A 27,833-nucleotide genomic window follows, 5' to 3' on the forward strand; every position below is an offset into this window, starting at 1 on the left:
GTGTGCAGAGAGGATGGGCACAAGTGATCTTTTGATTCTCTGTCTCTCTCCTTCTTCTTTCAGGCCAGGGCAAATTCATCACCCTGCAGGTGCAGCCTCAGCCACCGTCTCTGGGAAAAGCTCAAAGGCGCAGCTGGTCTCCAAGCTAAGCATAAAAGCTGGGGTCACAATTCATTCAGCTCGTAAGAGGAACTGGGCATGGCCAGCACATTAGTCCTTTGAGGAGTGTTGGCCAGGCATGGTAAACAGGGCAGGGCTGGTCTGGGTGGACTGAAGAATTACCAAAGAAAATTATAAGAAAGAAAGAAAGAAAACCAAAAACAAAACAAAAGAAAAATGAGAAGTCAATAGTCCAGTGCCAGATGGCAAGAGTTCAGTCCACGTGGGTGGCTTGGCATGGTTGAGAAGAGCTATGCGGATAGAGCAGTGGCCTCAGACTGTGACTGGGCTCCCACTAATTGAAGGCAAGTGGGCTATTTCCCTGCAAAATCTGGTGAAGCCAAGTTGGAGGAAGGCTTCAGAGATAGCCAAGAGCATCTCAACCAACCTTTCACTTTCGGGCCACATATTCGGATAACAATTCTGACTTCATTCTAAATCTCCAGCCACCTGTCTTTTATAGAATACTGCCCCCTCTTGATTTCTTAAAAACAATTAAATTACATTTAATGATTTGGCATGGGTATGCCATCCTGCATTTGTGTGGGTCAGAGGGCAATCTATAGGAGTTGGTTCATTCTCAGGGTCTGAACTCAGGTTATAGCCTTGGATTTCAGGCTTGGTGACCAACACCCATGTCACTGGGGCATCTCACTGGCCCCGGATTCTATCCTTCTTCACTTAGTCTGGGCTGTTTAGGTAAGGCTGTAAGCGATCTTTTCATTCTCCTTCATTCTCAATCTTGAAGGTCACTGGTCTTTAGTGTCCTACAAACCAACCATGTATTAGTAGTACAGGAAAAATAACCACACTCAGATTAGCAATTGTTTTGTGGTTTCTGAACCCTCCCACCATAATCTCCCCTTTAATCTTTGCTTAGGAAAATCAGGAATATAGTTAATCATGCTGATGGCCAACAATTTACAAACATTAGTCAGGTCAGCTAACAATGTTTATTGCTGTTTTGTTTTTAAACATGTCAAAAAATTGATCATAATTATTGATCTGTTTTATAAAAGGAAAGCCAGACCACAAGTTTAATCTTCAAAATGCATAAATTAAAACCTTCGTATTGATGACTGACCATGTGTTGTAAACTGTATAAGGACATAGAAATTCAAATGAAAGATGGGTAAAGAGGATGATACAAAAATGAGGAGGGGTGAAAATCATGGATTTAAGATTGCAGAACCTCATAAGAAATATAACACATCATAGCTAACTTTAATAATAGTCTTAACTCAGGGACTTGCATGGTATGGAGTGAATAAAATGCAAACACAGAGTGAAAACATTAGCGTCAGCTCCGATGTTGTTTGTCATCCATTAATCCCATAGCAGTAACATGGTCCTTTACATCTATAGTGATCCATCATGAGTCTTCAATAGAAGCTAAACCAATGGGTCAGCCAGTCTTGAAATTTTATCCTCCAAATCTGTAAGATATAGAAATCTCTTTGTTTTTGTAACAAGGTTCTGAAACAGCAACCAAAGTATACTGTCTACAGTCTACATTCTTACAAAGTCTAAGGAATCAGTGAGTCATGGAATAGGGGGTCTAGGACCTCCTGCTACTGGAGCCCCAGATCCTCTCTAGTTCTCAGGTACATGGCAGTAGAGACTCCAGTACTGGACCAAAGTTAAGCAATCTGTCTTTTCCTCTCATTTTTGACTCCATCTCTGGGCTGAGTATGCACATCTCTTTCCTGCAGATGCTCAGCTCAGCCAAAAGCAGTGATGTGGAGGGATTTGTCCGCTCTAGGATTCTAGATGAGCAATGATTCTTTCAGATTCTGACCCCACGGGCAGCCCCTTATGGCTCTTGGCCTCGGCTTATTAAGAAAAAAATTGAGCTCAGTTGTTTATTCTTATTTTTAAAGAAAATCCAAAGAAGTCTCAAGAAGAGGTCACAGCGAGGTTCATATTCTAGCACTACGAATTGGCACAAGAGACAAATTACTTCACTTTCCTGGATCTTGGCTTCCTTCTCTGTTAGCAGGACACAGTTATAGCTCATGTGTAGTTATGCCTCATGTGCAGGTTGTGAGAACCTAATGAAGGAACATGTCGTAAGCAGGGTCTGAAACAAAGCACGTTTCTACAACATATTTTCCTTTAGCGTTCCCATTACAGAAGATCCAAGTTAGTGTCTGCTCCTCCTACAAACATATTATTGTGTCTCTGAAACTTATGTGGAACAGCTTTTCCTCTTTTTCTACCAGACACTTATTTGGCACATATTTTTCTGTTATAACATTGTAGGGCAGTAGGGATACCAGAAGAACTGACTGAAGCATGGGCATGAAGGGGTCTCTTCAGATAGATACAATTAGAACATGACAGAGGCAGAATTAAGACTGAGTCATTTGACTTTAAAGCCTGCCATCTGACATCAGCTCCTATGGGCATTTGATGTTCCCAAAGGACCCCTTCCCCAATTTTGAGTCAGGTGAATGGGCAAATTGAAAAGTATCAGAACAACAGACTGGTTTCTTGCATTGGGGTTGGGGAAGGTGTTGAAGACAATGCAGATTCCTTCTCCCAAATGATTTATCTTAACAAACCACAGAGAAAACTGGAGTGCTCTCTATCCCCAGAAACTTCTAGAATAGTAAAATTGTAGAGCATAACCAGTTCAGTTTCCACAGAACTCAAGCTGACGACACGGCGGCTCCCAGAATTTAAACCAACTTTATCACAATATACAGGAATAAGCCAGTATCTTCCTGGGCAGGTCTCAGAAAAGGTCAACTTGTTAACTTCCCATGAATCAAGATTGCATCTTGGGGACTGGGGAGCTGGCTCTGTGGTTAAGAGCAGTAACTGCTTTTTTCCAAATGACCCAGGTTCAATTCCCAGCACCCATACTGTAGCTCACAACTGTCAGTAACTACAATTCCAATGGAGTAGAGGCCTCACACAGATATCCCTCAGGCAAAGCACTAATGCACGCAAAAAACAGTAATAATGGTTCATATTAGAAATATTAAAAATCCTGTAGTTCTATGGGGTTTGATATTAAACTGAATTGCTAGTGGTGTATATAAAATGTATTTGTTATTTATAAAAGAAGAAAAGAAAAAGATTGCCTCTTGAAAGCCTAACCCTCCCCTTCCCAATTCATTTTCAGAATGCATTTGCAAATGTGCCATTATTTTGAAGATAAGAAATAAGTCATAAAATGTTAATTAAATCTTCACATTTTAGTTACTTAGGATTTCAGCTTTGTAGACCAACAGGAAATTGCTTTAAAGAAGTGTCCTCTGCGTGCACTATGTTAAAATGCCTTTATATGACTCTTTGTTGAAAGAGAGTTTGGATGACAGACAAACCATTCACCTGTCTGGTTGTTGTTAAAAATAATATTCTCAGCAAGTTTCATTCTCTACCATCTACCAAACAAAACCAAAACACAAAACAAAACCAGAAACAGAAGCCAGAGATGGAAATCCACCCTTTTTCCTACCACATCTTAGCTATTGTAGATGGAAGCAGTAAATTAAGAGGATGAAGTTAATAGTTTGTAACGAAGACAAGATGAATCTTTTTGAAGTAATGATTCATTTTTTAACTTCACAGGTTTCACTCTTAAAACCTTTTCTTACAAAGTAGACAAACAAACAAACGTTCATCTTTCAATTTAGAACAGATCTGCTCCATCCCATCTGCACATACTTGTGACTGAGAGATATCTACTCTCTAATCCACCCTTTTCTTCCAGTCTCTGCTAAAAATCTGGTGTTGGTCTGCACATAGTACATCCAATATGATGGTACTGACTGAATCTGGCTGACTTAGTTCAGTTAAAAAGATCTTCATTGTTTATGATGTTAAGGGGCCAGGAACACCAACCAGATCTTGCCCTTAAAGAGCTTACAATCTTATGAGAGAGAACAAGACAAATATACAAGTAATCCGCGAAGACAACATATGAGAAGACAACATATGTCAAAATAGAGCGGTGAAGCAGACATCAGAATTGCCGTCCTGTGACCACCCTGCTCCATCAGTGCCACCCAATATGACTCCCTGCTATGACAGGAACATTTTGTATGCACATATCCCAGCATGGCAGCTCTTGAGTACTTATTTCATACTTGAATTGTGTCTGGTGGGAACAAGGAATGGATTGTTTATGCCTTATTTTATTTTGATTGACTTCAATTAGGTTTAAATAGCCAGATGTGAACCAGCAACTACCACTGCAGACAGCATGGCTATCACTCTCCAAAACCAGCTGTTCATTGACCTGGGATCATTATACAGGCTGTGAATTCTTTTGCCTCTTGAGAGTTTGATCAACTACATCCAGATGGGTTCTGGAGATGCATGTGTATTTGGAAAAGTGCCACCGAAGACTGACATGTGGACTAAGTTTAGATAGTTCAACCTTCTTCTGTCTTGGTCTGACTTCACCCAGATAACATACACAGGCCCAGAGGAGCTTACAGGCTATTGGCTGGGTCCTGGTGTCTGTAAAGACATAGCTAGGCTTGGTTTTGCCCTGTGTGTTTCTATCCTGTATGTAATCGGAGGTGACTTCATGTTCACAGAATGATAGAGAAGTCCAAGGTAGTGTTTATTCATCACAGTAGACACGGATCTTAACAGAGTGTCTGGTCTGCAAATGTTTGATAAATGTAAGCTCAAGCAAACAAGGGGTCACAAAATATATTTAGACAGTCTTCCATGGATTAGACTTTCTGGCTCTACTATACAATGAAGAACAAAGGCTCAAGGAATTGGTAGATGTCAGGGCAAGCACATAGAAGAAAACTAGGAAAGCCGAGACACTCTGCTGAATGAAATAGTTTAACACTGCCCTTGAGGTACTCATCTTTCTACTCACAAGATGGTGCCTAACACAAAGACCCATAACTGGTAGGGGACAGAGCTGGGGAGGGGGAGAAAGAAAAGGGGAGGAGAGGGAAGAGAGGGAGAAGGACTGCTTAGCCTTAAATGGGGCATCTATATCATGGCCCTTTGTCCCAAGGTTTAGGGATAATTTGCGGAAGAGAGGGTGGGAAGATTGTAAGATCCAGAGGTAGTGGATGATCACAAAGAAACACTGTACTCTGGGCAAAACAGGGCCACGGTACACAGAAACTCACAGTGGTGGGGACTACTATGTATAAGACCTACACAAGATCAAGACAAACACCCAGAATGAGGTGGGAGGGGCTCGTTATGCCCCATCCACCCCCCAGGCTAAGGAGATATATTGATAGTTGGTAGCCAGCAGGTGAGGGAAAGTCACATTTTCCAGTGATGTTGGTCTTGAGAACTTATCCATGCTCCAGTGATGGTCCTGTAGCCATGCACTCGCCGGCAGTACTGAGTGGACTCTCAATGGGTTTTAAAACAGAACACAAGACATTGGGCAGGAGTAGTGGTGGGGGAGTGATGGGACCAGGAGTGGGAGTGGGGAGTGAAGAGATGGAGCAGGACTCAGACTTGATCAAAATATGCACACTTGAAATTCTCCAAAGAGAAGGCCACATTTGGAATTAGAAGGAAATTAAAACTCTTAAGAAAAGAATTATTTCGCCAGACTCTTGGGATGAAGAAAGTGCCAGTCTTCACTACAACTGAGGTATTCTCAGGTCAAGAACTATAGACCACCATTGTTCTTCCTGAGGCTATAATTGAAAATAATAGAAAATATCCCTTATAAAATCCATGGAGCCCTGTACTGTGTGTCATGCCTTGGTGTACTTCTGAAGGCAAGGCTTCCTGAAGCTATTCACAAGTTGTTTCTGATGTTGTGTCCATGAGACAGGTTAATAGAAGGCTGTGCATAGAATGGACACTCAAACATGTACTGAAATCTCTCTCTCTCTCTCTCCCTCTCTCTCTCTCACACACACACACACACACACACACACACACACACACACGTCCATATTATTGTGAGGAAGGTGGAAATTACTCTTGGGAACTCCTGAAATTATCTCTTAATTTGCCAATAACCAAAAAAGGGAGGGGTTGGGAAAATATACCAGAGAGGGCAGCTCTTCACAAAAAATCAGTAGAGACTTGAACCACAGATTGAGATCCAAATCTGACTCTGTACCTGTGTTGGTGTCTTATTCTTCCTGGCTCCCTTTGGGTGTGGCAGCAGTCTTTACAAACTAGGGGGTTGTAAAAAAATGCAGTGAGTTCACATATATAGATGCCCAGGTCACACACACATGTCTAGGATTGGTCTAGGCTGAACTGTGTGTTGTGAAAGAGAAGTAGGAATCTCAAGATCTTGTATGATGACTGTTTTTGGAAATTGGGTTTGAGATGTAATTAGTTAAGAAAAGCTGGGACTGAAATGGGATAGACAACAAACTCAATATGATTACTTTTCTTTAAACATAATGGGTTTTTTTTTACATTTACTAGTGTGTGTGTGTGTGTGTGTGTGTGTGTGTAAAACAAAAAACAAGTCTAGACACAACTTTGCCTTTTGTGTGAGCTTCTTCGGATCTTAAAGACGCCAAGAAGCCCGGATACAGCCTACCTAAGAGCAACCATCCAAACCTTCAGAGAGGCAGACACGCCTGCGAAACCAGAAGAGACTGCTCTCTACACACATTGCTGATTCCAGAGGAAAACACCGGAGGCCATCTGAACCCTGGTGCCTGGAAGGAGGCTCCCGGAAGAGGCAGTTTCTATACAGATCTTCCCGGGTTGCTGCCACCTCAGAGAGATCTTCCCCGTGGGCAGCAGCCCGTACCCCCAGCGAACTAACTTGAGCCTCGGGACCACAGGTAAGACCAACTTTTCTGCTGCAAGTGACCTGCCTGGTGAACTCAAGACACAGGCCCACAGGAACAGCTGAAGACCTGTAGAGGGACAAAACTACACACACAAAAGCAGAACACTCTGTCCCCATAACTGGCTGAAAGAAAACAGTAAAACAGGTCTACAGCACTCCTGACACACAGGCTTATAGGACAGTCTAGCCACTGTCAGAATTAGCAGAACAAAGTAACACTAGAGATAATCTGATGGCGAGAGGCAAGCGCACAGGAACACAAGCAACAGAAACCAAGACTACATGGCATCATCGGAGCCCAATTCTCCCAAAAACAAACATGGAATATCCAAACACACCAGAAAAGCAAGATCTAGTTTCAAAATCAGATTTGATCATGATGCTGGAGGACTTCAAGAAAGACGTGAAGAACTCCCTTAGAGAACAAAGAAGCCTACAGAGAGGAATCATAAAAATCCCTGAAAGAATTCCAGGAAAACACAAACAAACAGTTGAAGGAATTAAAAATGGAAATAGAAGCAATCAAGAAAGAACACATGGAAATAACCCTGGATATAGAAACCAAAAGAAGAGACAAGGAGCTGTAGATACAAGCTTCACCAACAGAATACAAGAGATGGAAGAGAGAATCTCAGGAGCAGAAGATTCCATAGAAATCATTGACTCAACTGTCAAAAAGATAATGTAAAAGCGGAAAAGCTACTGGTCCAAAACATACAGGAAATCCAGGACTCAATGAGAAGATCAAACCTAAGGATAATAGGTATAGAAGAGAGTGAAGACTCCCAGCTCAAAAGGACCAGTAAATATCTTCAACAAAATCATAGAAGAAAACTTCCTAACCTAAAAAGAGATGCCCATAGGCATACAAGAAGCCTACAGAACTCCAAATAGATTGGACCAGAAAAGAAACACCTCCCGTCACATAATAGTCAAAACACTAAACGCTCAAAATAAAGAAAGAATATTAAAAGCAGTAAGGGAAAAAGGTCAATAACATATAAAGGCAGACCTATCAGAATCACACCAGACTTCGCCAGAAACTATGAAGGCCAGAAGATCCTGGACTGATGTCATACAGACCCTAAGAGAACACAAATGCCAGCCCAGGCTACTGTATCCTGCAAAACTCTCAATTAACATAGATGGAGAAACCAAGATATTCCATGACAAAACCAAATTTACACAATATCTTTCTACAAATCCAGCACTACAAAGGATAATAAATGGTAAAGCCCAACATAAGGAGGCAAGCTATACCCAAGAAGAGGCAAGAAACTAATCATCTTGGCAACAAAAAACAGAGAAGAAAAGCACACAAACACAACCTCACATCCAAATATGAATATAACAGGAAGCAATAATCACTATTCTTAATATCTCTCAACATCAATGGCCTCAACTCCCCAATAAAAGACATAGATTAACAAACTGGATCATAACGAGGACCCTGCATTCTGCTGCCTACAGGAAACACACCTCAGAGACAAAGACAGACACTACCTCAGAGTGAAAGGATGGGAAACAACTTTCCAAGAAAATGGTCAGAAGAAGCAAGCTGGAGTAGCCATTCTAATATCAAATAAAATCAATTTCCAACTAAAAAGTCATCAAAAAAGATAAGGAAGGACACTTTATATTCATCAAAGGAAAAATCCACCAAGATGAACTCTCAATCCTAAATATCTATGCCCCAAATACAAGGGCACCTACATACGTAAAAAGAAACCTTACTAAAGCTCAAACACACATTTAACCTCACACAATAATAGTAGGAGATATCAACACCCCACTCTCATCAATGGACAGATCATGGAAACAGAAATTAAACAGAGATGTAGACAGACTAAGAGAAGTCATGAGCCAAATGGACTTAACGGATATTTATAGAACGTTCTACCCTAAAGCAAAGGATATACCTTCTTCTCAGCTCCTCATGGTACTTTCTCCAAAATTGACCATATAATTGGTCATAAAACAGGCCTCAACAGATACAGAAAGATAGAAATAATCCCATGCCTGCTATCGGACCACCACGGCCTAAAGCTGGTCTTCAATAACAATAAGGGAAGAATGCCCACATATACGTGGAAACTGAACAATGCTCTACTCAATGATAACCTGGTCAAGGAAGAAATAAAGAAAGAAATTAAAAACTTTTTAGAATTTAATGAAAATGAAGGTACAACATACCCAAACTTATGGGACACAATGAAAGCTGTGCTAAGAGGAAAACTCATAGCGCTGAGTGCCTGCAGAAAGAAACAGGAAAGAGCATATGCCAGCAGCTTGACAGCACACCTAAAAGCTCTAGAACAAAAAGAAGCAAATACACCAGGAGGAGTAGAAGACAGGAAATAATCAAATTCAGAGCTGAAATCAACCAAGTAGAAAAAAAAGGACCATAGAAAGAATCAACAGAACCAAAAGTTGGTTCTTTGAGAAAATCAACAAGATAGATAAATCCCTAGCCAGACTAACGAGAGGACACAGAGAGTGTGTCCAAATTAACAAAATCAGAAATGAAAAGGGAGACATAACTACAGATTCAGAGGAAATTCAAAAAATCATTAGATCTTACTATAAAAGCCTATATTCAACAAAACTTGAAAATCTACAGGAAATGGACAATTTCCTAGACAGATACCAGGTACCGAAGTTAAATCAGGAACAGATAAACCAGTTAAACAACCCCATAACTCCTAAGGAAATAGAAGAAGTCATTAAAGGTCTCCCAACCAAAAAGAGCCCAGGTCCAGACGGGTTTAGTGCAGAATTCTATCAGACCTTCATAGAAGACCTCGTACCAATATTATCCAAACTATTCCACAAAATTGAAACAGATGGAGCACTACCAAATTCCTTCTATGAAGCCACAATTACTCTTATACCTAAACCACACAAAGACCAAACAAAGAAAGAGAACTTCAGACCAATTTCCCTTATGAATATCGATGCAAAAATACTCAATAAAATTCTGGCAAACCGAATCCAAGAGCACATCAAAACAATCATCCACTATGATCAAGTAGGCTTCATCCCAGGCATGCAGGGATGGTTTAATATACGGAAAACCATCAACGTGATCCATTATATAAACAAACTGAAAGAACAAAACCACATGATCATTTCATTAGATGCTGAGAAAGCATTTGACAAAATTCAACACCCCTTCATGATAAAAGTCCTGGAAAGAATAGGAATACAAGGCCCATACCTAAACATAGTAAAAAGCCATATACAGCAAACCAGTGGCTAACATTAAACTAAATGGAGAGAAACTTGAAGCAATCCCACTAAAATCAGGGACTAGACAAGGCTGCCCACTCTCTCCCTACTTATTCAATATAGTTCTTGAAGTTCTAGCCAGAGCAATCAGACAACAAAAGGAGGTCAAGGGGATACAGATTGGGAAAGAAGAAGTCAAAATATCACTATTTGCAGATGATATGATAGTATATTTAAGTGATGCCAAAAAGTTCCACCAGAGAACTACTAAAGCTGATAAACAACTTCAGCAAAGTGGCTGGGTATAAAATTAACTCAAATAAATCAGTAGCCTTCCTCTACACAAAAGAGAAACAAGCCGAGAAAGAAATTAGGGAAACGACACCCTTCATAATAGACCCAAATAATATAAAATACCCTGTGTGACTTTAACAAGCAAGTAAAAGATCTGTACAATAAGAACTTCAAGACACTGAAGAAAGAAATTGAAGAAGACCTCAGAAGGTGGAAAGATCTCCCATGCTCATGGATTGGCAGGATTAATATAGTAAAAATGGCCATTTTACCAAAAGCGATCTACAGATTCAATGCAATCCCCATCAAAATATCAATCCAATTCTTCAAAGAGTTAGACAGAACAATTTGCAAATTCATCTGAATAACAAAAAACCCAGGATAGCTAAAACTATCCTCAACAATAAAAAAGGACTTCAGGGGAATCACTATCCCTGAACTCAAGCAGTATTACAGAGCAATAGTGATAAAAACTGCATGGTATTGGTACAGAGACAGACAGATAGACCAATGGAACAGAATTGAAGACCCAGAAATGAACCACACACCTATGGTCACTTGATTTTTTGACAAAGGAGCCAAATCCATCCAATGGAAAAAGATAGCATTTTCAGCAAATGGTGCTGGTTCAACTGGAGGTCAACATGTAGAAGAATGCAGATCGATCCATGCTTATCACCCTGTACAAAGCTTAAGTCCAAGTGGATCAAGGACCTCCACATCAAACCAGACACACTCAAACTAATAGAAGAAAAACTAGGGAAGCATCTGGAACACATGGGCACTGGAAAAAATTTCCTGAACAAAACACCAATGGCTTATGCTCTAAGATCAAGAATCGACAAATGGGATCTCATAAAACTGCAAAGCTTCTGTAAGGCAAAGGACACTGTGGTTAGGACAAAACGGCAACCAACAGATTGGGAAAAGATCTTTACCAATCCTACAACAGATAGAGGCCTTATATCCAAAATATACAAAGAACTCAAAAAGTTAGGCAGCAAGGAGACAAATAACCATATTAAAAAATGGGGTTCAGAGCTAAACAGAGAATTCACAGCTGAGGAATGCCGAATGGCTGAGAAACACCTAAAGAAATGTTCAACATCGTTAGTCATAAGGGAAATGCAAATCAAAACAACCCTGAGATTTCACCTCACACCAGTGAGAATGGCTAAGATCAAAAACTCAGGTGACAGCAAATGCTGGCGAGGATGTGGAGAAAGGGGAACACTCCTCCATTGTTGGTGGGGTTGCAGACTGCTACAACCATTCTGGAAATCAGTCTGGAGGTTCCTCAGAAAATTGGACATTGAACTGCCTGAGGATCCAGCTACAGGTCTCTTGGGCATATACCCAAAAGATGCTCCAACATATAACAAAGACATGTGCTCCACTATGTTCATCGCAGCCTTATTTATAATAGCCAGAAGCTGGAAAGAACCCAGATGCCCTTCAACAGAGGAATGGATACAGAAAATGTGGTACATCTACACAATGGAATATTACTCAGCTATCAAAAACAATGACTTTATGAAATTCAGAGGCAAATGGTTGGAACTGGAAAATATCATCCTGAGTGAGCTAACCTAATCACAGAAAGACATACATGGTATGTACTCATTGATAAGTGGCTATTAGCCCCAAATGCTTGAGTTACCCCTAGATGCCTAGAACAAATGAAACTCAAGACGGATGATCAAAATGTGAGTGCAGATCGCTCGCTCATGAGAGACACAGCCAGAATACAGCAAATACAGAGGCGTATGCCAGCAGGAAACCACTGAACTGAGAACGGGACCCTGTTGAAGGAATCAGAGAAAGAACTGGAAGAGCTTGAAGGAGCTCGAGACCCCATATGTACAGCAATGCCAACCAACCAGAGCTTCCAGGGACTAAGCCACTACCCAAAGACTATACATGGACTGACCCTGGACTCTGACCTCGTGAGGTTGCAATGAATATCCTAGTAAGAGCACCAGTGGAAGGGGAAGCCCTGGGTCCTGCTAAGACTGAACCCCTAGTGAACTAGACTGTTGGGGAGAGGGCAGCAATGGGGGAGGGTTGGGAGGGAACACCCATAAGGAAGGGGAGGGGAGGGCATGTTTGCCCGGAAACCAGGAAAGGGAATAACATTCAAATGTATATAAGAAATACTCAAGTTAATAATAAAAAAAAAAAAAAAAAAACAAGTCTATAGCTAGGGCATTCTATGGAGTCAATTATTTCCTTCTACCAAGTGAGCACTGGGGACTGAGCACAGGTTGGTTAGGCTTGGTGTCAAGGACATTCACCTGCTGAGCCCAGGGTGCTATGAAGGAAGAGCGAGGTTGGAAAGGCCAGAGAATGCAATGTTAACACTGAGGATCTGCAAGCCAAATCCGCAGAAGCTGGAGCAGGACAAGCTAGCTTGAGCCTGCTGACATTGAAATAGTTTTATCTTGGTCGCTAGTCTCCATAACTGTGAAACAATAAATTTCTATTGTTTTAAACCATCCAGTTTGTGGTCCTTTGGCCTTAGGGAACCAATAAAGTGTGTGGTTTTAATACACATAATAATTACTCTGAGGCTATGTAAATTACTCTTCTATAATACTCATTTTATTAATACTTAAGGCACCAACTGTCCTTATGTGCCTTCTCCCCACACACTCCCAATACACACTATGGGTTAGCAAAGCAGTCTGTGTTCTGTACTTTCTGAGGTTCTCATGGATGCAGACAGGGCAACCCAGTTCTTCATTTCAAGAGCTCCAGTAAACTCAATGACCTCGCCCCTTCATTTCCAAGGACCTCATAGCTAAACCAGGAATTATTTATGAGCCATCTCAGTCTATGCTGAAACCACATTCTTCCAACATTTTGAAAGCCACATACCAGATATAACTTGGAAACTTCTGAAATCAGGACCGCAAAAGAATATTTTATTTTTCTTTCTGGTTAAATCACTTGTACAATTAAGTTCTTCTTTTCCTTTGAAAGAAATGGGCCATTTGCATATCTTGAATTTAATATTATCGAACTGAGAAACTGACAGGAGGCTAAACAGAACTACAAACAACAACTGTACTATTTTTATTGCTGCTTTTAGCAAGAACAATGATATAAAAACTATCGTGAAACTGACTAATTTTAGTCTTTTATAGATTATTTTAACTTTCATCTTGTAATGTGTCTACATGAAATAATTGTCCTCTAATTAGTAGCATGAGTAAATGTAAAATGCATGCTATATCTGTAGTGCGGCCACATTAATGCGTCTGGAAGGTCCAGGTTCATTACTTTAAATTCTTCATAGAATAGTGCTTAGAAGTTTTACTTTGGATATGGTGCAGCTTCCGCTGTGTTGTGCTAACTAAGTGGGACAATGGAGCTGATTGCTACAATAACTTTGGACACTCAACACTATCGGAGCACCTATGACAATACAAGATTCACCACGGTCAGGACAGAAAATGTTGTGAATAGACTGCTAACGCCAAAGAATAGGTTTCTGCATGCTCACCAAGCTGAGCACCTCCTTTAGACTATAGCAGACTTGACTTCTCTCCGAGGCAGAATTAAAGACTGGCCTATAGTAATGGAAATACACTCTCCACCAAAATACACCAGTCTTATATTTATTTTAGAATATTCACTGCATTTTTTTTCTTTGCCTTACTAGGGTTCCGCACTGTCTCTGATCATTTTAATCCAGCAGTTATCTGACATTTTAACTTTTTACATTTTTTAAAAAAATGATATCTCCGATGAGATGGAAGCTTATATCTCGGAGGTAGTGTCGTTCTCTAAAGAGTCTGGCTGCATGAAATTTTCAACTTTCCAAACTTTAGAAAAATGTCAAGAATGTATCTCTTCCACATGTCAGTGCTCCTTTAAAATCTGAAGAAGTGCCTTGGCTCCAGCATGGTTGGGGTAGTTGACAAATTGCTTGCTTTGTGTTCATGAAAGCCGGGTTCTATCTCTAGCACTCCATTAAGCAGATATGCTGACATGGACCAGCAATGCCAGCATTAGAGGAGGTGAAGGCAGGGAGGCCTGAAGTTCATAGCCATTGGCTGTGAAATGAGTTCACAGCCAGCCTGCAACACATTGGCTCTTGTTTCTAAGTAAGGAAATACAATAGATAGATAGATAGATAGATAGATAGATAGATAGATAGATAGATAGATAGATAGATAGGAGTCAAATGTATGAAATCATATGCATGTGTGGCACAAACTCTCCTATTGGTCAAGATATAATATAGCGATATTTGGCAAATGTCAGTTGTCCTTTGGCTTGGGAGGAAGCCAGCACACCGAGCTGTACATTTTAGAGCAGCAAAACAAAGCCAGCTGTCCCTGAACTCTTAAAATAAACTTGATTTCCAATGCCTCTTCTAAACTATTTTTATATAACTTGCCTAATAGGATGTGAAGAACTGTGTGACGTTACCACACTGAGAGAATAAAGAAAACACTATCCCTATATTCTGAGGAAAAGTGTGTTGCAATGGGCAAAGCCAGAAGGCAGGGCCCAAACCATGGAGTGAGGTTGGGGTGGAGGGACATGGGGCAGCAGGTGGGGGTGAGATATATGCCCATCACACTGGGCCTGTGTAAGTTTCAGGACCTTTTAGTTTGCCATATGTCTGTTGTAGACTCCTCCCGAATCATGAGGCAATTCTCATAAACTCTCACTTAACATTTATTTGTCAATCAATCAATGAATCAATCAATCCTATATTTACCTACCTACTTATTATCTACTTGCCCATATGCTCTATTAGTTCTGTTTCTTTGGAGAACCCTGACTGGGTGATCTGTCTGTCTGTCTGTCTGTCTGTCTATCCATCCATCATCCATCTATCTATCCATCCATCTATCTATCTATCTATCTATCTATCTATCTATCTATCTATCTATCTGCCATTTATCTACCTATCTACCATTTATCTGCCTGTTTACCTGCTGGTTCAATTATTGTTCGTTTGTTTGTTAGAGAACCCTGACTAACTGAAGTGTCAGAATTCCCGAAACAAATAGGACAAGGGTTGAGTTTAAGCCAGGTTTGTTAGTTTTTGAGTTTTTAGTATTTTATCTGATAAAATACTTGCTTCAACTGCTTGCCTGGATTTCAGTGCACACGGGGATACACTGCAGTGTTCTATTCATTACATAAAACGAAACCAACTTTCGGTGTAAAAATCCACAAAAATGGTAGGCTTGGAAAATTTGCAAATTTAAATTCTGGTTAGCTCAAGTTTCCTAGAAAGCTTGTAGTTTCAAACTTTAATATTTTTCTTCCCCTTTTAAGTTTACTTTTTAACATAATTTTCCACAAAACTATGATAATTAATTCTTAATGGATATATAATTTTAACCAGAGCCCTTGTTATTAATTTATTTTCTTACAAGTTTCCCTTTTTGTTCCAAAAGTATACTTGGGATAGGTGTGTGTGGAAGGGGTATCTAGTTAATGAGAATTTCTGTTAATCAGGTTTTTAAATTGTTTTTTTAGCAAATTACAATAAGGTGGAAACTACTTTCATGAATTTGAAACCATTTCTTATTATAGCATTTCCTTGATAATGATGTGTCCCCCATCTTTATATGCATTTGAAACTAATGGTCCAGTACTCCAATGTGCTCAGAGCTCAGATGACCTGGGCACCATAAACCTACCGGAGCACTTTAGTGGCTGGTCCTTCATTATGCAGCTAAGGTCTGATCTAATCGAATGGTACAAGGGAACAGCTGAAAACATTAACATGCCCACGGGTACTATAAATCATGCTTTTTCTTCAATTCATGAGTTTTATTAAGTTCTAAGTAAAAAGAATAACCATCCTTGAATATCCACAGTATAATTCTTAACCATTAAACTATAAAGTAACACAATGTTATTAGAAAATCATCTTTATTATATACTCGGCCCATGGTTTTTCTAATAGAAATTATAGTTAACATTTTGAACTTTAAAAATAAAAGTCACTTTAGGAATGATGCAAACACTAAAGTTATCTCTTAAATAATGGTTCTTTCTGAATAACATACAATTTTGACTAATATATACCATCTCCTTTTCTCTGCTATTCTCAATGTGTACTTGACTTTCTTCTTCTGAAACAACCATGTCATCTCTTGAGATTTTGTGGATCAAGCTATGACTGGAAAAGAAACACCAAAACACCCTGTTCCTCAGTGGGTTTGGGTGAAAATCAGTAATAAAATCAGGCACAACTCCAACAGGAGAGACAATGGGGAAGAATTTTAAAGGAATTGTGTATGAAACCACGTACATTTATATTGCCTCTCTTTCCCCTCCATCCCCCCATCCCTCTCTCCTCCGTCCCTTTGTCCCTTCCTTCATAGCCATATTAAGTTGAAAACATTGTTACATTAGGACAGTTGGGCATGTCTTAACTACAAAAATTCATTCTCTTTGTTTTGGTGCTCTGCACCGGACAAAACCGTCATTGCCATTTGATACAGTCCAAGAAAACTATGCGCCTTACAAATTTTCTGCAGGATTTTAGGTTTAAGGTCAAACTAAACTACGGGATATTCAAATAATTCAAATGTTTATAACAATGAAGGAATACACACATGCATAAATATGAACATGTATATGTTCTCTGGTGCTGGGGATTTCACATGAAGCCTTGCATATGATATACAAATGCTCTGCCACTCACCTATAGTCCATTATGTTTAAAATGATTTTACACAAAAGTCCCCCAAGCTTGTTTTGAATCCATTCTGTAGCCCAGGCTGGCTTTGGACCTGTGATCTTTCTGGCCTTAGACTCATAAGTGTTTGGGATTACAAGCCTGCATTACTAGTCAACATTGTATTTAACATTGGATAACAACAATGGATTTTTAAAACAAAACCAGAAAATCAGTCACTTTCTCGGAGTATACAGCATCAGATTCCACCATGATGGCTAAGAATACAAGCATACAACTTTGTGGATTTTGTGTCTGAAAACCTAGGGAGCACACACATTAGTGTAGTGTTTGGGGATGATAAACATGACCACCAACATGTGCTTGTATTAGGTGTTTCATGCACTCCAATTTATTGAGCAATGCTTCTGGGGCAGAGAAGTGGAGGGAGCTGCACTGCATTCTGCATAGAGGGGAAGTTATATGTAAAGTGCCGGCACTTGGGGCTAAGTGTGTTTCTCTAAATCTAGTCCACAGACACACTGCTGGCCTAATGGCCTACATATTGTAGCATCTAAAAAGAGAGTCAGCTGCTCACCAGTGAATAGCACTTACTGGTTAAAGTCCACAGCAGACACCTGGAACAAGTGTGTGGCATAGGAATTACGTAACATCTGAGCGGGATTTAGGTTGTGCCATGAGAGGGATGGAAATCCAGACAGGGAAGTAAATACAGGGCTCTGAAGATTTGCTAAGGTATTTTCACTTACTTCTTACTGGGTCAGTTCTCTAATAAAGATCAATCCACTATCTATGAGCAAGGTAGAGGGAAGGAGTTAAGAATAAACAGGAACCTTTGGGAAGGGGTTAATAAGCCTCTACACAAGCTACATAAAATTGTAAGGAGACCTGGCCTGGGCATCACAGTGACAATAATGAAGAAGGGGCACATTTAAGGAATATTTGGGAACAACAACTCTAGGAGCATCTATTAGGCACTACAGCTAACTAGATATGAATAAAGGGGGTGTTATTAAATACAGAGGCCACCTGTGATAAGGCTGGTACCCAGGCTAGCAGACAGCCAGGCAAGTGCACTTTTGGAAGTCAAGTGGGTTTCCACTGGGGTGACAGACTGTGGGAAATGAAGGTCTGGGTTTCTCCTGCTTGGCACCCCTCCTTGCTGGGCCCGTTCACCGTGGCTTCCTTCTTAGGCAGAAAGCAAACTCGAGCACACAGATGCACTTAATTCTTGATATACACATTATCTCCTCTCGTTTGTCAGGGTGAAGAGATCCAGCAGACATTCGCATGTAGACAACCACGAGTTTGGAGTGAAATTATTCTCACTTCCAGTACTGAGATTGAAATCTAGGAGGTCACTTCATCTAGCGGGTCCCTTAAGATCTCAAAGTGTAAGGAAAGAAAAAGTGAGTAGTAAAGGGATCATGCAGTGAAAATATGAAATATAACTGAGCATTGCTTAAAAAGAACTGAGTGGAAAGACCGGGCAATAACTCAGTCAGCAAAGTGTTTGAACTGTAATCCCAAGGACTAGAGTGTGATCCACCTGAACTACATACTTTTGTGTTTAAAAAGCCAGTGGTTGGTAGATATTTGTAATCCCAGCACTTTGGGAGGCCGAGAAAGGTGGATTCCTGGAACTCCCTGGTCAGCCAGGCTAGCCAACCTGGTTATAGGTTCTATATAAAACATTGCCTGAGAGAGTACTGGTTGACCTGTGGTCTCTGTAGGTACCCACACATGCACACCCATGTGTATGCACAGCTTCCTCCCAAGTTTTGCTCCTATACATACATGTACATGTGTGTGCGTGCGCGTGCGGATTATACCTCTGCCATCTCCTAGACTACTTGGCAACATTATCTGATTATAGTTATAAGTAGATACAACAGTGAAAATAAAATGATTACAAGAGGAATCTTCCTCATTCAGTGGGACGATGAGAGCTATGAGCTACAGTGACAGAGATTAGACAGGGGAGTAGATCTTACCCCTAAGGACAAATCACTAACGAATACCTGTCAGACATTAGTCCTCAGGGGAAGGTAGTCAGCATGCAACTCTCACAGAAGAGCTTGTAGCCTCCCCACTGGGCTCCATTCTCTGATTATTGTAAGATGAAGCCAAGGAAGTATGATTTCCATAAGTGGAGGTCATAGGCAAGAATGACATCCCATACATGAGTCATGTGCATGAGAGTCTTTCAAGATACTTCCAAATCAGTATTAAGAAATTATGTTTCATAGGCAACATAGGTGATGGCTTGTCAGTTAACCCAGCGATAAGAAAAGGAAAGCATGGTAGAAGGGGTAAGAAGGCAATGAAAATAAGTCAAAAGAAGGAATCTAACTTATAAGACGCTGCTATTTTGGCACTCATTTTTCTTTTCATTCTTTCAATCCTATGGTTTGTTTTCTGATAAGATTCAGGTTACTTAATTGATACACACAAGGCTATACATAATACAGGAGAGAACCCCCAAACCATGTGACCATTATTCTTAGAGCTGGACACACAACATAACAAACATGTGAGACACTGGCATGCTGCACAGCCAGCAAGGACTCTATGCTGTTCTGTTAGTAAGCAACTTAAATCTTCTGTTCTTTCCTTTCCCAAGACCATACATCATGCATTTATTATTATTATTATTATTATTATTATTATTATTATTATTATTATTATATGTGTACATTCATGTTCAGAGATGCACACACTCATGCATGCACTTTGGCGTCCAGGCTGACATTTGAGTGTCTTTCCCCAACTCTCCCTCCACCTTTTGGATTTTGAGACAGGGTCAGCAATTGAACCTGGACTTCACCGATTAAGCTATCAAGGAAAGCCTACAAGACACTCCTATTCTGCCTCCCAGTGCTAGGGTTACAGGAGTGCACAGCTGTCCCATGCCTCTCATAGGGGCTGGGGATTTGAACTCAGGTTCCCATGCTTATGTAGCCATCTCTCCAGTCCCACCTCTTCTCAATGTACTTCAAACCCTTCTTTCCCAGTTCATCGCGCTAACTCTGCTGACTCTGGTCTTCAGTCATGCTATTCTGTCTCTTGCTCCTCAAGCCCAGCAAGCTCCTTCTCACCTCTGGGATTTCATTCTCAAGCTTTGCCTGGATAGCTCTTAATCATCCTACAGGCTCTTGTTCAAAGATCACCTCTTCGGAGAGGTCTTCTCTTAAATATCGCCAGGTCATACTCTTCAGGCCCCATGTTCACTGGACTTAATACAGTCATGATTTCATATTTACATATGTGATGCCTGGATTGTTGCCTTTCTCTCCCAGCAGCTCGCAAACTCCGCACGGGAAGGCAGACTGTATCAACCACTTTGCTTGCCACTGTATCCCCAGCTTATGGGGGAAAAAAGAATCTGCTCACAAATGGTGCTGTCACTGTTTGCCAAATGACTGAACTGCAGACTGTCATGCTCTGAGAACTGTGCCAAGTTCTTTCCCATATATACTCCTAGCTGCAGATGAGAAAGGGTGGGGGAAAAAAAGGAGTCTTTTAAAACCAACCGAGATTGCACAGCCAGTATGCCTGATAGCAGAGAGTCAACCCTAAATGCATCTGGCTTCATCTTCTGTTTTATCTGATTTGCTCAAGAGCATCGACAGAGGGTCACTTAATTATTTTCCCTTGCTTCCATTCACCATATCTCACCGTGTCTGCAAGCTCATTTAGGATGGAAATAATACCGTGTAATTTTACATATCCCTCACATTGCTTTTCTAAGAGAAACTCTGAATTCTACGTTCATGTAATGAATATTTGGATTAATAACATTCTTTAGGAATAATACTATGAAAGCTTTCTCAAATTGAGTTCAATGTTCTATGACACCCTCTCTGAGAGAGACATGCACTAACATCTGAGTGTGATGCAGGCCTGTGAAGGACTTATCTTCTATCCGAGTACAGAGGAAATAACTAAATATTGTTTAGAAGATGCAGCCTTGGCAAAATGAAACAGACACACGACGGACATCTCTTCTCCTACTCACTGAATATTTGCTGAGCGCATTTTCCCTATGCCAAGTACTCTTACGGGTGCCAGGAACCAGAGACTAAGTTGTGGGCTTTTCCCTTATGGAGCTGTGTGGTAGTGATGGCATTATAGTGATATAAATAAATAATCTTAAATTAAGGCAGCATGTTCTATACTTGAGGTGAGGACAGGGAGGAGACTCCAGAAAAGCAAAGGCAGCTGAGTAACTCAGGCTTGGGTGGGAAACAAGGCTAAGATCTCCTGTTCTTCTCTATTTACTAACTGACACACGCTGGGCATGTTTTTGTTTTACTTTTTCCTCCCCCCATCGCCCATATCTACAATACTTAACTTTCAGTGTTGCTACGCACTCCTCTCTATACGCTTAGAAAATCCTACTCATTAGCCTCCAAAGGTAGGCAAGTCACCATCTGTGAACAAGAAGAAGAACTAAGAGTATGTATGAATTTTACCGATAACCAGTAAACTTACCCACTGTTAAACAGACATGTTTGAGATAAACTAGACAACGTGTATGAGGCTCTTTGTAAGTGACCTTCCTTTCCCTGCCACACAGAGTTCAAAGATGATATTCCAGATTTTCCCTTTCAGGTGCCCATGAAATTCTGCTAGCTGTATCAGGGGAGAGACTCCAGTAGGAATGACTGCTCTGAAGCAGGCTCACTTCACTGCCCCACTTGTCCTATGTCTTTGTTTACTTATAACCGTGTCCATGGAGGTTTTCCTGCATATTAGAACACAACGAGGGGACCACAGTGGGGTAAATGACTCTCTAGTCAGCAGTGTCCACAGCCAAATAAGCTTTGTTAAATATACTGCCCCGGGTATTTTGTTATAACTACAGGAAATGGACTAGCACAAGATATGATCTGGAAATAACGACAAAGACTTGAATGCACGCATCTGGTTGCCAATTCTTAAATGCAAAGTTCTCTTATGCTCAGTGACAAAAGGTGCCATCCGTGTGAGCTAGTGACTTCATGGAACATCTACTCTGAATCTTCTTGTCCCTTAAATTCTTGTCTTAGAATTAGCATCCTAGAAATGCAGACATATAGCAAGTAGAAAGGTCAGTTGCTGGCATAATTCCTCTTCTATGCACTGCTACTATGTACTAAGGACCATTTACCGTGCACTAAATGAAGGACTTTGTATGCATGTTGGTGGCATAAGGCAGGTTTTACCATTATAATCCCAATTTTGTAGATGGGGATACTCAGGCTCAAGGAGATACTGCCAAACCTTGGAGACTGTTTGAAACTAATTTTTTTTCCTAATTCTAAAAACTGCATTGTTATTGCACCCACCCCACGGACTTTGGGCTGTACATCCTGAAACACTGCGGCACTTACTGGCACGCTGTTCTGATGTGTCACTACCATGGCTGTGGGACACCCTAAATGAATACAATCTTTAGAAATAGCTCAAGTAGTTGTTTTAAACACTGCTCACAGCTTGAAGATCTGGGAAAAATCATTTAACGCTTTCCCTCATGATTCTGCAACTTACCACTGCAAATGTTAAAGACAGTAATCTTTTTTCAGTGTTAAACACTTTACATCTGCCTTTTCAAAGTGTAATAGAATGGTGCCTATCATTTGTTTGGTTGTTGGTACATGGTCATGTGTATGTGCCTATGTGTGGGAGAATATATGCACATGTGAAGTGCACATAAATGTGGAGGTCAAAGGTCAGAATTGGGTATCTTCCTCTATTGGTTTCCACTTTAGTTTTTCAGGCAGCTCTTCCAATGAGTGTGGAGCTCACTGGCTGAGCTAGAATGGTTGGCTAACAAGCTCCAGGTATCCCGGTGTTTTAGCTGTCCCAGCTCTGGGATTACAAGTACATCCAACATCTTGTCTCCCTTATAATACAGAAGTTTGGGATCCAAACAGAGAGCACATGGCTCATGGAGCCATCCCCTATCCCCTAAGTTGCCAATTTTTGAAAACTGAGCCAGTAATTATATAATAATATACATGGTGATAATAATGACCAGAAGAACATAATCTTCAAAAAGGTACTTTTATCCACTCAAATTACTTTAAATGTAGTTCAAAAAATACGTGATTAGTAATCTCAATATAATTTTAAAAGAAAGTTCACTAGTTAGGTAGGTAAAATATGAAAACAGATTTGATAATTAAAAGCAATAAAATGTTTTATTTTATTTATATAGTACTTTATGTGACATTATGGAATTTTGTAGACTATAGAAAGGCTACTAGAGTTCATCTAACCCAGTGTTTTGCTCTAGATCTGCAAACTAAAGAGGAAGAGATATAGCAAGAGCTTCAGTGGTGAAGATTTACAGTGAGACAGAGCCAGGTTCACATCTTGACTCTGTCTCTCACCAGCTCTGTAAGTCACAGAAGGGGGTCTTAAAATGCCTAGGCTAGAAAGAAGAAATGCTAAATTGTAATAAAGAATTCTCCTCAGAAACCTAAATCACTCATTCATTATTCATCCATCCATCCATCTATCCATACAGCCATCCATCCATGTATTCCATCCATGCATCCTCCTGCCTCCCTCCCTCCCTCCCTCCTCCTCCTCCCTCCCTCCCTCCCTCCTCCCTCCCTCCTCCCCTCATCCAACAAATATGTATGAAGACTGCACTCCAGTGTGGATTCAGGCAAGTTATTTAGTCCTTTCTGCCTTTCTTCCCAAAAGAGCCTTAAAGTGTGGATCTATGTGACAGTGTCAAACGCTGTCTGTGACAGTTGTAAATAAGTTAATGTATATAAAGTGTTTGTGGTTTCTCCTGGTGCACTTCAGAAAGCTGAGAACTAATATTGGAGATTATTATCATTCTCCTACTACCCTGGTGTGTTGGGGAAAATGATGGACTCTGGGGATATAATTTAGGAGCCCTATGTAATATTTTCCTTCCAATTACTAAGCATCTCATTTGCATAGACCCAATCTCTCATTCTATTGCTCAGCTGTGAGAGTGAAACCATTTGGAAACTTCTTCACGAAGGGTCTGTTTTGACAGTGCTATCTTTCATATATGAAAAGAAAAACACTCCATATGGAAAATCTGTGCATGAAACTTCATGCTTTCCTGAAAATATCTCTGCAGTCTCAGTTGGCCTCCCGGGTGAGAAAAGATGAGCTCGTGAGTGCAGGAGGAGGTTAGCTGTGTCCCCACAGAGTAAAGCAAAGTTAACTGGTCCTCTGGAGGATTGAGCCTTGCACGTCCTCGGTGCTCAAACCCTAATCAGCAATAACAAGCCACAGAAATCCAGTAATGGTTAGTTCATTGTCCTCGGTGGTTCCGTGATGGTGAAGTGAGTTAATGAGAATGCAGATTCCATAACTCATGTCTGATGAGTTAATGTAGATTCCCGTAGCAGTGCCTCGGAACTCTCAGGATGTGACAGAACTCCTATGTAACTCCTACTTGGGACTGTGCGTATCACAGAGAATGCATAAAGCTTTGGGTGGCCATATAGCTTAGCTCTTGTTTCTCAAGAAAATGTTACCGTATCCAAGAGAAGCAAAGGGTCAATACACCTTTATGGTCTCGAAAGAAAGCTCTCTTAAAAATTCACTTTGATGCACTAGTCCTACAAACAGGAAATGGAAAGGCATAAGCTTCTCAGTATGCAATCTCTATCTCTGTCTCTCTGTCTGTTTGTCTCTCTGTCTCTCTGTCTCTGTCTCTGTGTACACATATGAACACACCGTGCATTCACACACATCCTGGTGGTCATCATTTTCTCATAAGAAAGCTGAACTACTCCAGCCCTGGAAAAGAAACAATCAAATCCAGAAAGTTACATTACTCGGGCCAGCAAGATGGCCTAGCAAATTAAGGTGCCCGCTGCCAAAGTTCTGACCTTTTCCTCAGGTTGTCATCGACAAGGTGAAGCAGTTCTTCTAGCAGCTGGATGGAGTTTGGTCCCTGGGGTCTATATCATAGAAGGAGGGCTGTGTCCTGAAAGTTGTTCTCTAACCTCCACACATGCCATGGCATGGGTACCCATGAAGGCATGCTTGCAGACACGTACTTGCATGTCATACACACACACACACACACACACACACACACACACACACACACACACACACACACACACACCCTACATTGTTGCCCATTTTCTCAGGAGATCATCCTCTCTGTGTTTTTTCCGCATTTTCTAACCCTACTGTCACTTTCCTATAAGCTTTCTTCCCAGTTTGTCCCTGGTACATTTTAAGCTACTGTGGTCAGCTTATGAGTGGGCCCTGGATTCCTCTGTAGGTGGTGGTAACCCAGTTTACGTTCCTCTGCATTATTCCTCTTCACTGGGGCATCCCTGCTCTTGACTTTGGTAACCCAGGAGCTAGAGTGCTGAGTCATCATCGTAGGGTTACCTGCCTTACAGTCAGGAGAGGAAGAGGCAGTGGGCATGAGGGAAGCAGAGAGCCTTGGATCTGTCTCTTCTCACTTCCTTTACTCACTTAGACAGTTTCTACCTGGGCTAAGAAGCAAATCCTGCTCTTTTAAGGAAAATACCATAGAGATATGTTAAGTGACTTGCTCAGTGTCACAAGGAAACTGTTCATGGTTCTTGTTCCTTTAGTCATTAGAGGAAAAGAAGAAGGATGATACCATCTCCAACTGTCACAAGTCAAGTAAGATGTATTTTATGATCGTGGAAAGTTTAAAGTTCGAAGACATGAGGCATAGTCAGCTTTCATTGCCAACTCGGCCACATCTCCCCTCTGTGCAAGCTCGTGTTGTGTTACTTATTACTATTACTTATTACTTATTACTATAGACTTTCTGTTTGGCACCTTGTGTGTCTGCAAGACACACTGAGTACTTAGAGTCATATGAGGAACAAACAAGTAGTCTCCAGTCTGCAGTTGTTCACACACTAAGCAAACCCTTTCCTCAAGCAAACCCGTGCTATGGCCTCTCAATGGAACTAGACTTCAAACTGTCACTCAAACCTCTGCTCCTGTTGATAGCTCACCCTTCACATTAACTGGTGTGATTCGAAAAGCCTTTTCTGACTGCAACTACATGAATTAAAATACATCCTGTGTTTCCACAGTACATTTCGCTCTTGTCTTTCCTGAACCCTAGTTGGATATAATCTTGGTGAAGGCAGTGGCAAAGTCTGTGAAAAGATGGTTTCACATTTAGGGCCCTATTGATGTTGGATCAGATAAATCTTCATTGAAGGAGACCAACCTAAGAATTTTAGGTGCTTTCTATGGCCTTTGGCTTCTTCACACTAAATGCTTTCAACTGTCTTGAAGATATAGGTTTGAACAATTTTCTAAATACCCCGTGTATATGTGTGGAGTTTGCCACTGGTGGAAATCTTCTGCTAAGACTATCTTTTTCATTCTGGGCACAGAAAAATACCAAAGGGTACAATGACTGATGGACACAAGACGCTTGTGCCGGATTTGGTAGGAGCTGCAGACAAATCAAGCTAACTTCACTTGGGTTCAAGGCCTTACGTGAAATCCTGCATGTACCTCGTGTTCGGAATGTACTCAGGAGGTAAACATGTTTAGGTCTCAGAAGCAGCTTCCTGGTTTTTTTTTTCTTCTTCAAATTCTTTCCCCCAAAAAGGTGTCTCAGACCAGGAAGTATGAAGCTATCAATATCGGGGAGATTATTTTATGTTTATTTTAACTTGTGCTTATGAATATTTTACCTGCATGTATATATGTGCACCATCTGTGTGCTTGGCACCCATGGAGGTCACAAAAACCGGATCCCCTAGCACTGAAGCTATAAGTACTTGTAAGTCACCACATATGTTCTGGGGACTTAATTTGAAGAGAACCGGGGTTTTCCTCAAGAACAAACAGTGATCTTAACCTTGGAACCATCTCTCCACACCCCCCCCCAAGGAATTCTTTCAAAGGGAACAAGAACAAGAGCAACAACAACAACAACAACAACAACAACAACAACAACAACAACAAGCTTAGCTGTAGGACTGAAGACCAGAAAAATCACCTTGTAAAAAAGGTGCGGTTGTTCCCTTGAACATTAGCTATGCAGAGAATCACAGCCTTGGAGCAGAAATCTAGTTCTTTGCAGCAACAATCCTAGAAGCACCTAGCAGCTTCCCTGGGTCTTTTACAACAGCACTCTGACAGGGAGAGGAAGCATCAGGATTCCTGGTTGCAGGACAGCAGGAAGGTCATGCATCCGGGCATTAGTTTCAGAGCTGGGAACTGCTCTGAGCTTTCCTGACTGCACTGTACTTGATTATGCTGATTATTATGGATACAAATGGAGACTCACTACTATTGTGAAATAACAATGCGGGTTAATGATATTCTTTATTCCTAGAGGGGGGAATTACAGACACGAAACCAATTAAGCCACCTTTCTTCCTTTGCAAAGCTGTTTTCGTTGTCCTAAATGAAGATCCTCACATAGGGCTTACTGCTAGTAAGGACAGACTAATTTGTTCTTCTTCCTCAGATTTTACTGAGGTAGGCACGGATATTGGGGCTGTCCAGGTTTTCCCTTCTGAGTTGAAAATGACTATGTTAATATGCTAGCTCACAAAAGGCAGTACCAAATGGGAAAACCAAATATTTTGAAATGAATATTCAACAGTTTATCCCTTTTCAGAGGTCCAGCAACGCTGCTCTTGGAAATCTCTATTAGGTAAAGGGTCTTGATTGCCCTTTCCCGAACATAGCTTTGGGAAGGCTGTCCTCCCG

The 27,833-nt window shown here is 40.9% G+C and overlaps 1 protein-coding gene across 2 annotated transcripts in view; it reads right to left on the minus strand.

Moving 5' to 3' along the window:
- Lrrn1 (leucine rich repeat neuronal 1) overlaps positions 1 to 27,833 on the minus strand; it is a 45,527-nt gene that overhangs the window by 12,678 nt on the left and 5,016 nt on the right. Inside the window, exon 1 of one of the 2 annotated variants that reach the window (XM_032905998.1) lies at positions 2,120 to 3,035. The exons of the other annotated variant lie outside the window; for it this stretch is intronic. The gene's annotated coding sequence lies outside the window, so the exon portion shown is untranslated. Of the gene's footprint in view, positions 1 to 2,119; positions 3,036 to 27,833 lie in introns of those variants that run through there. 2 annotated transcript variants of the gene reach the window in all.

Source organism: Rattus rattus, chromosome 6 (genome assembly GCF_011064425.1).
Source record: "Rattus rattus isolate New Zealand chromosome 6, Rrattus_CSIRO_v1, whole genome shotgun sequence".
Lineage (NCBI taxonomy): Eukaryota > Metazoa > Chordata > Mammalia > Rodentia > Muridae > Rattus > Rattus rattus.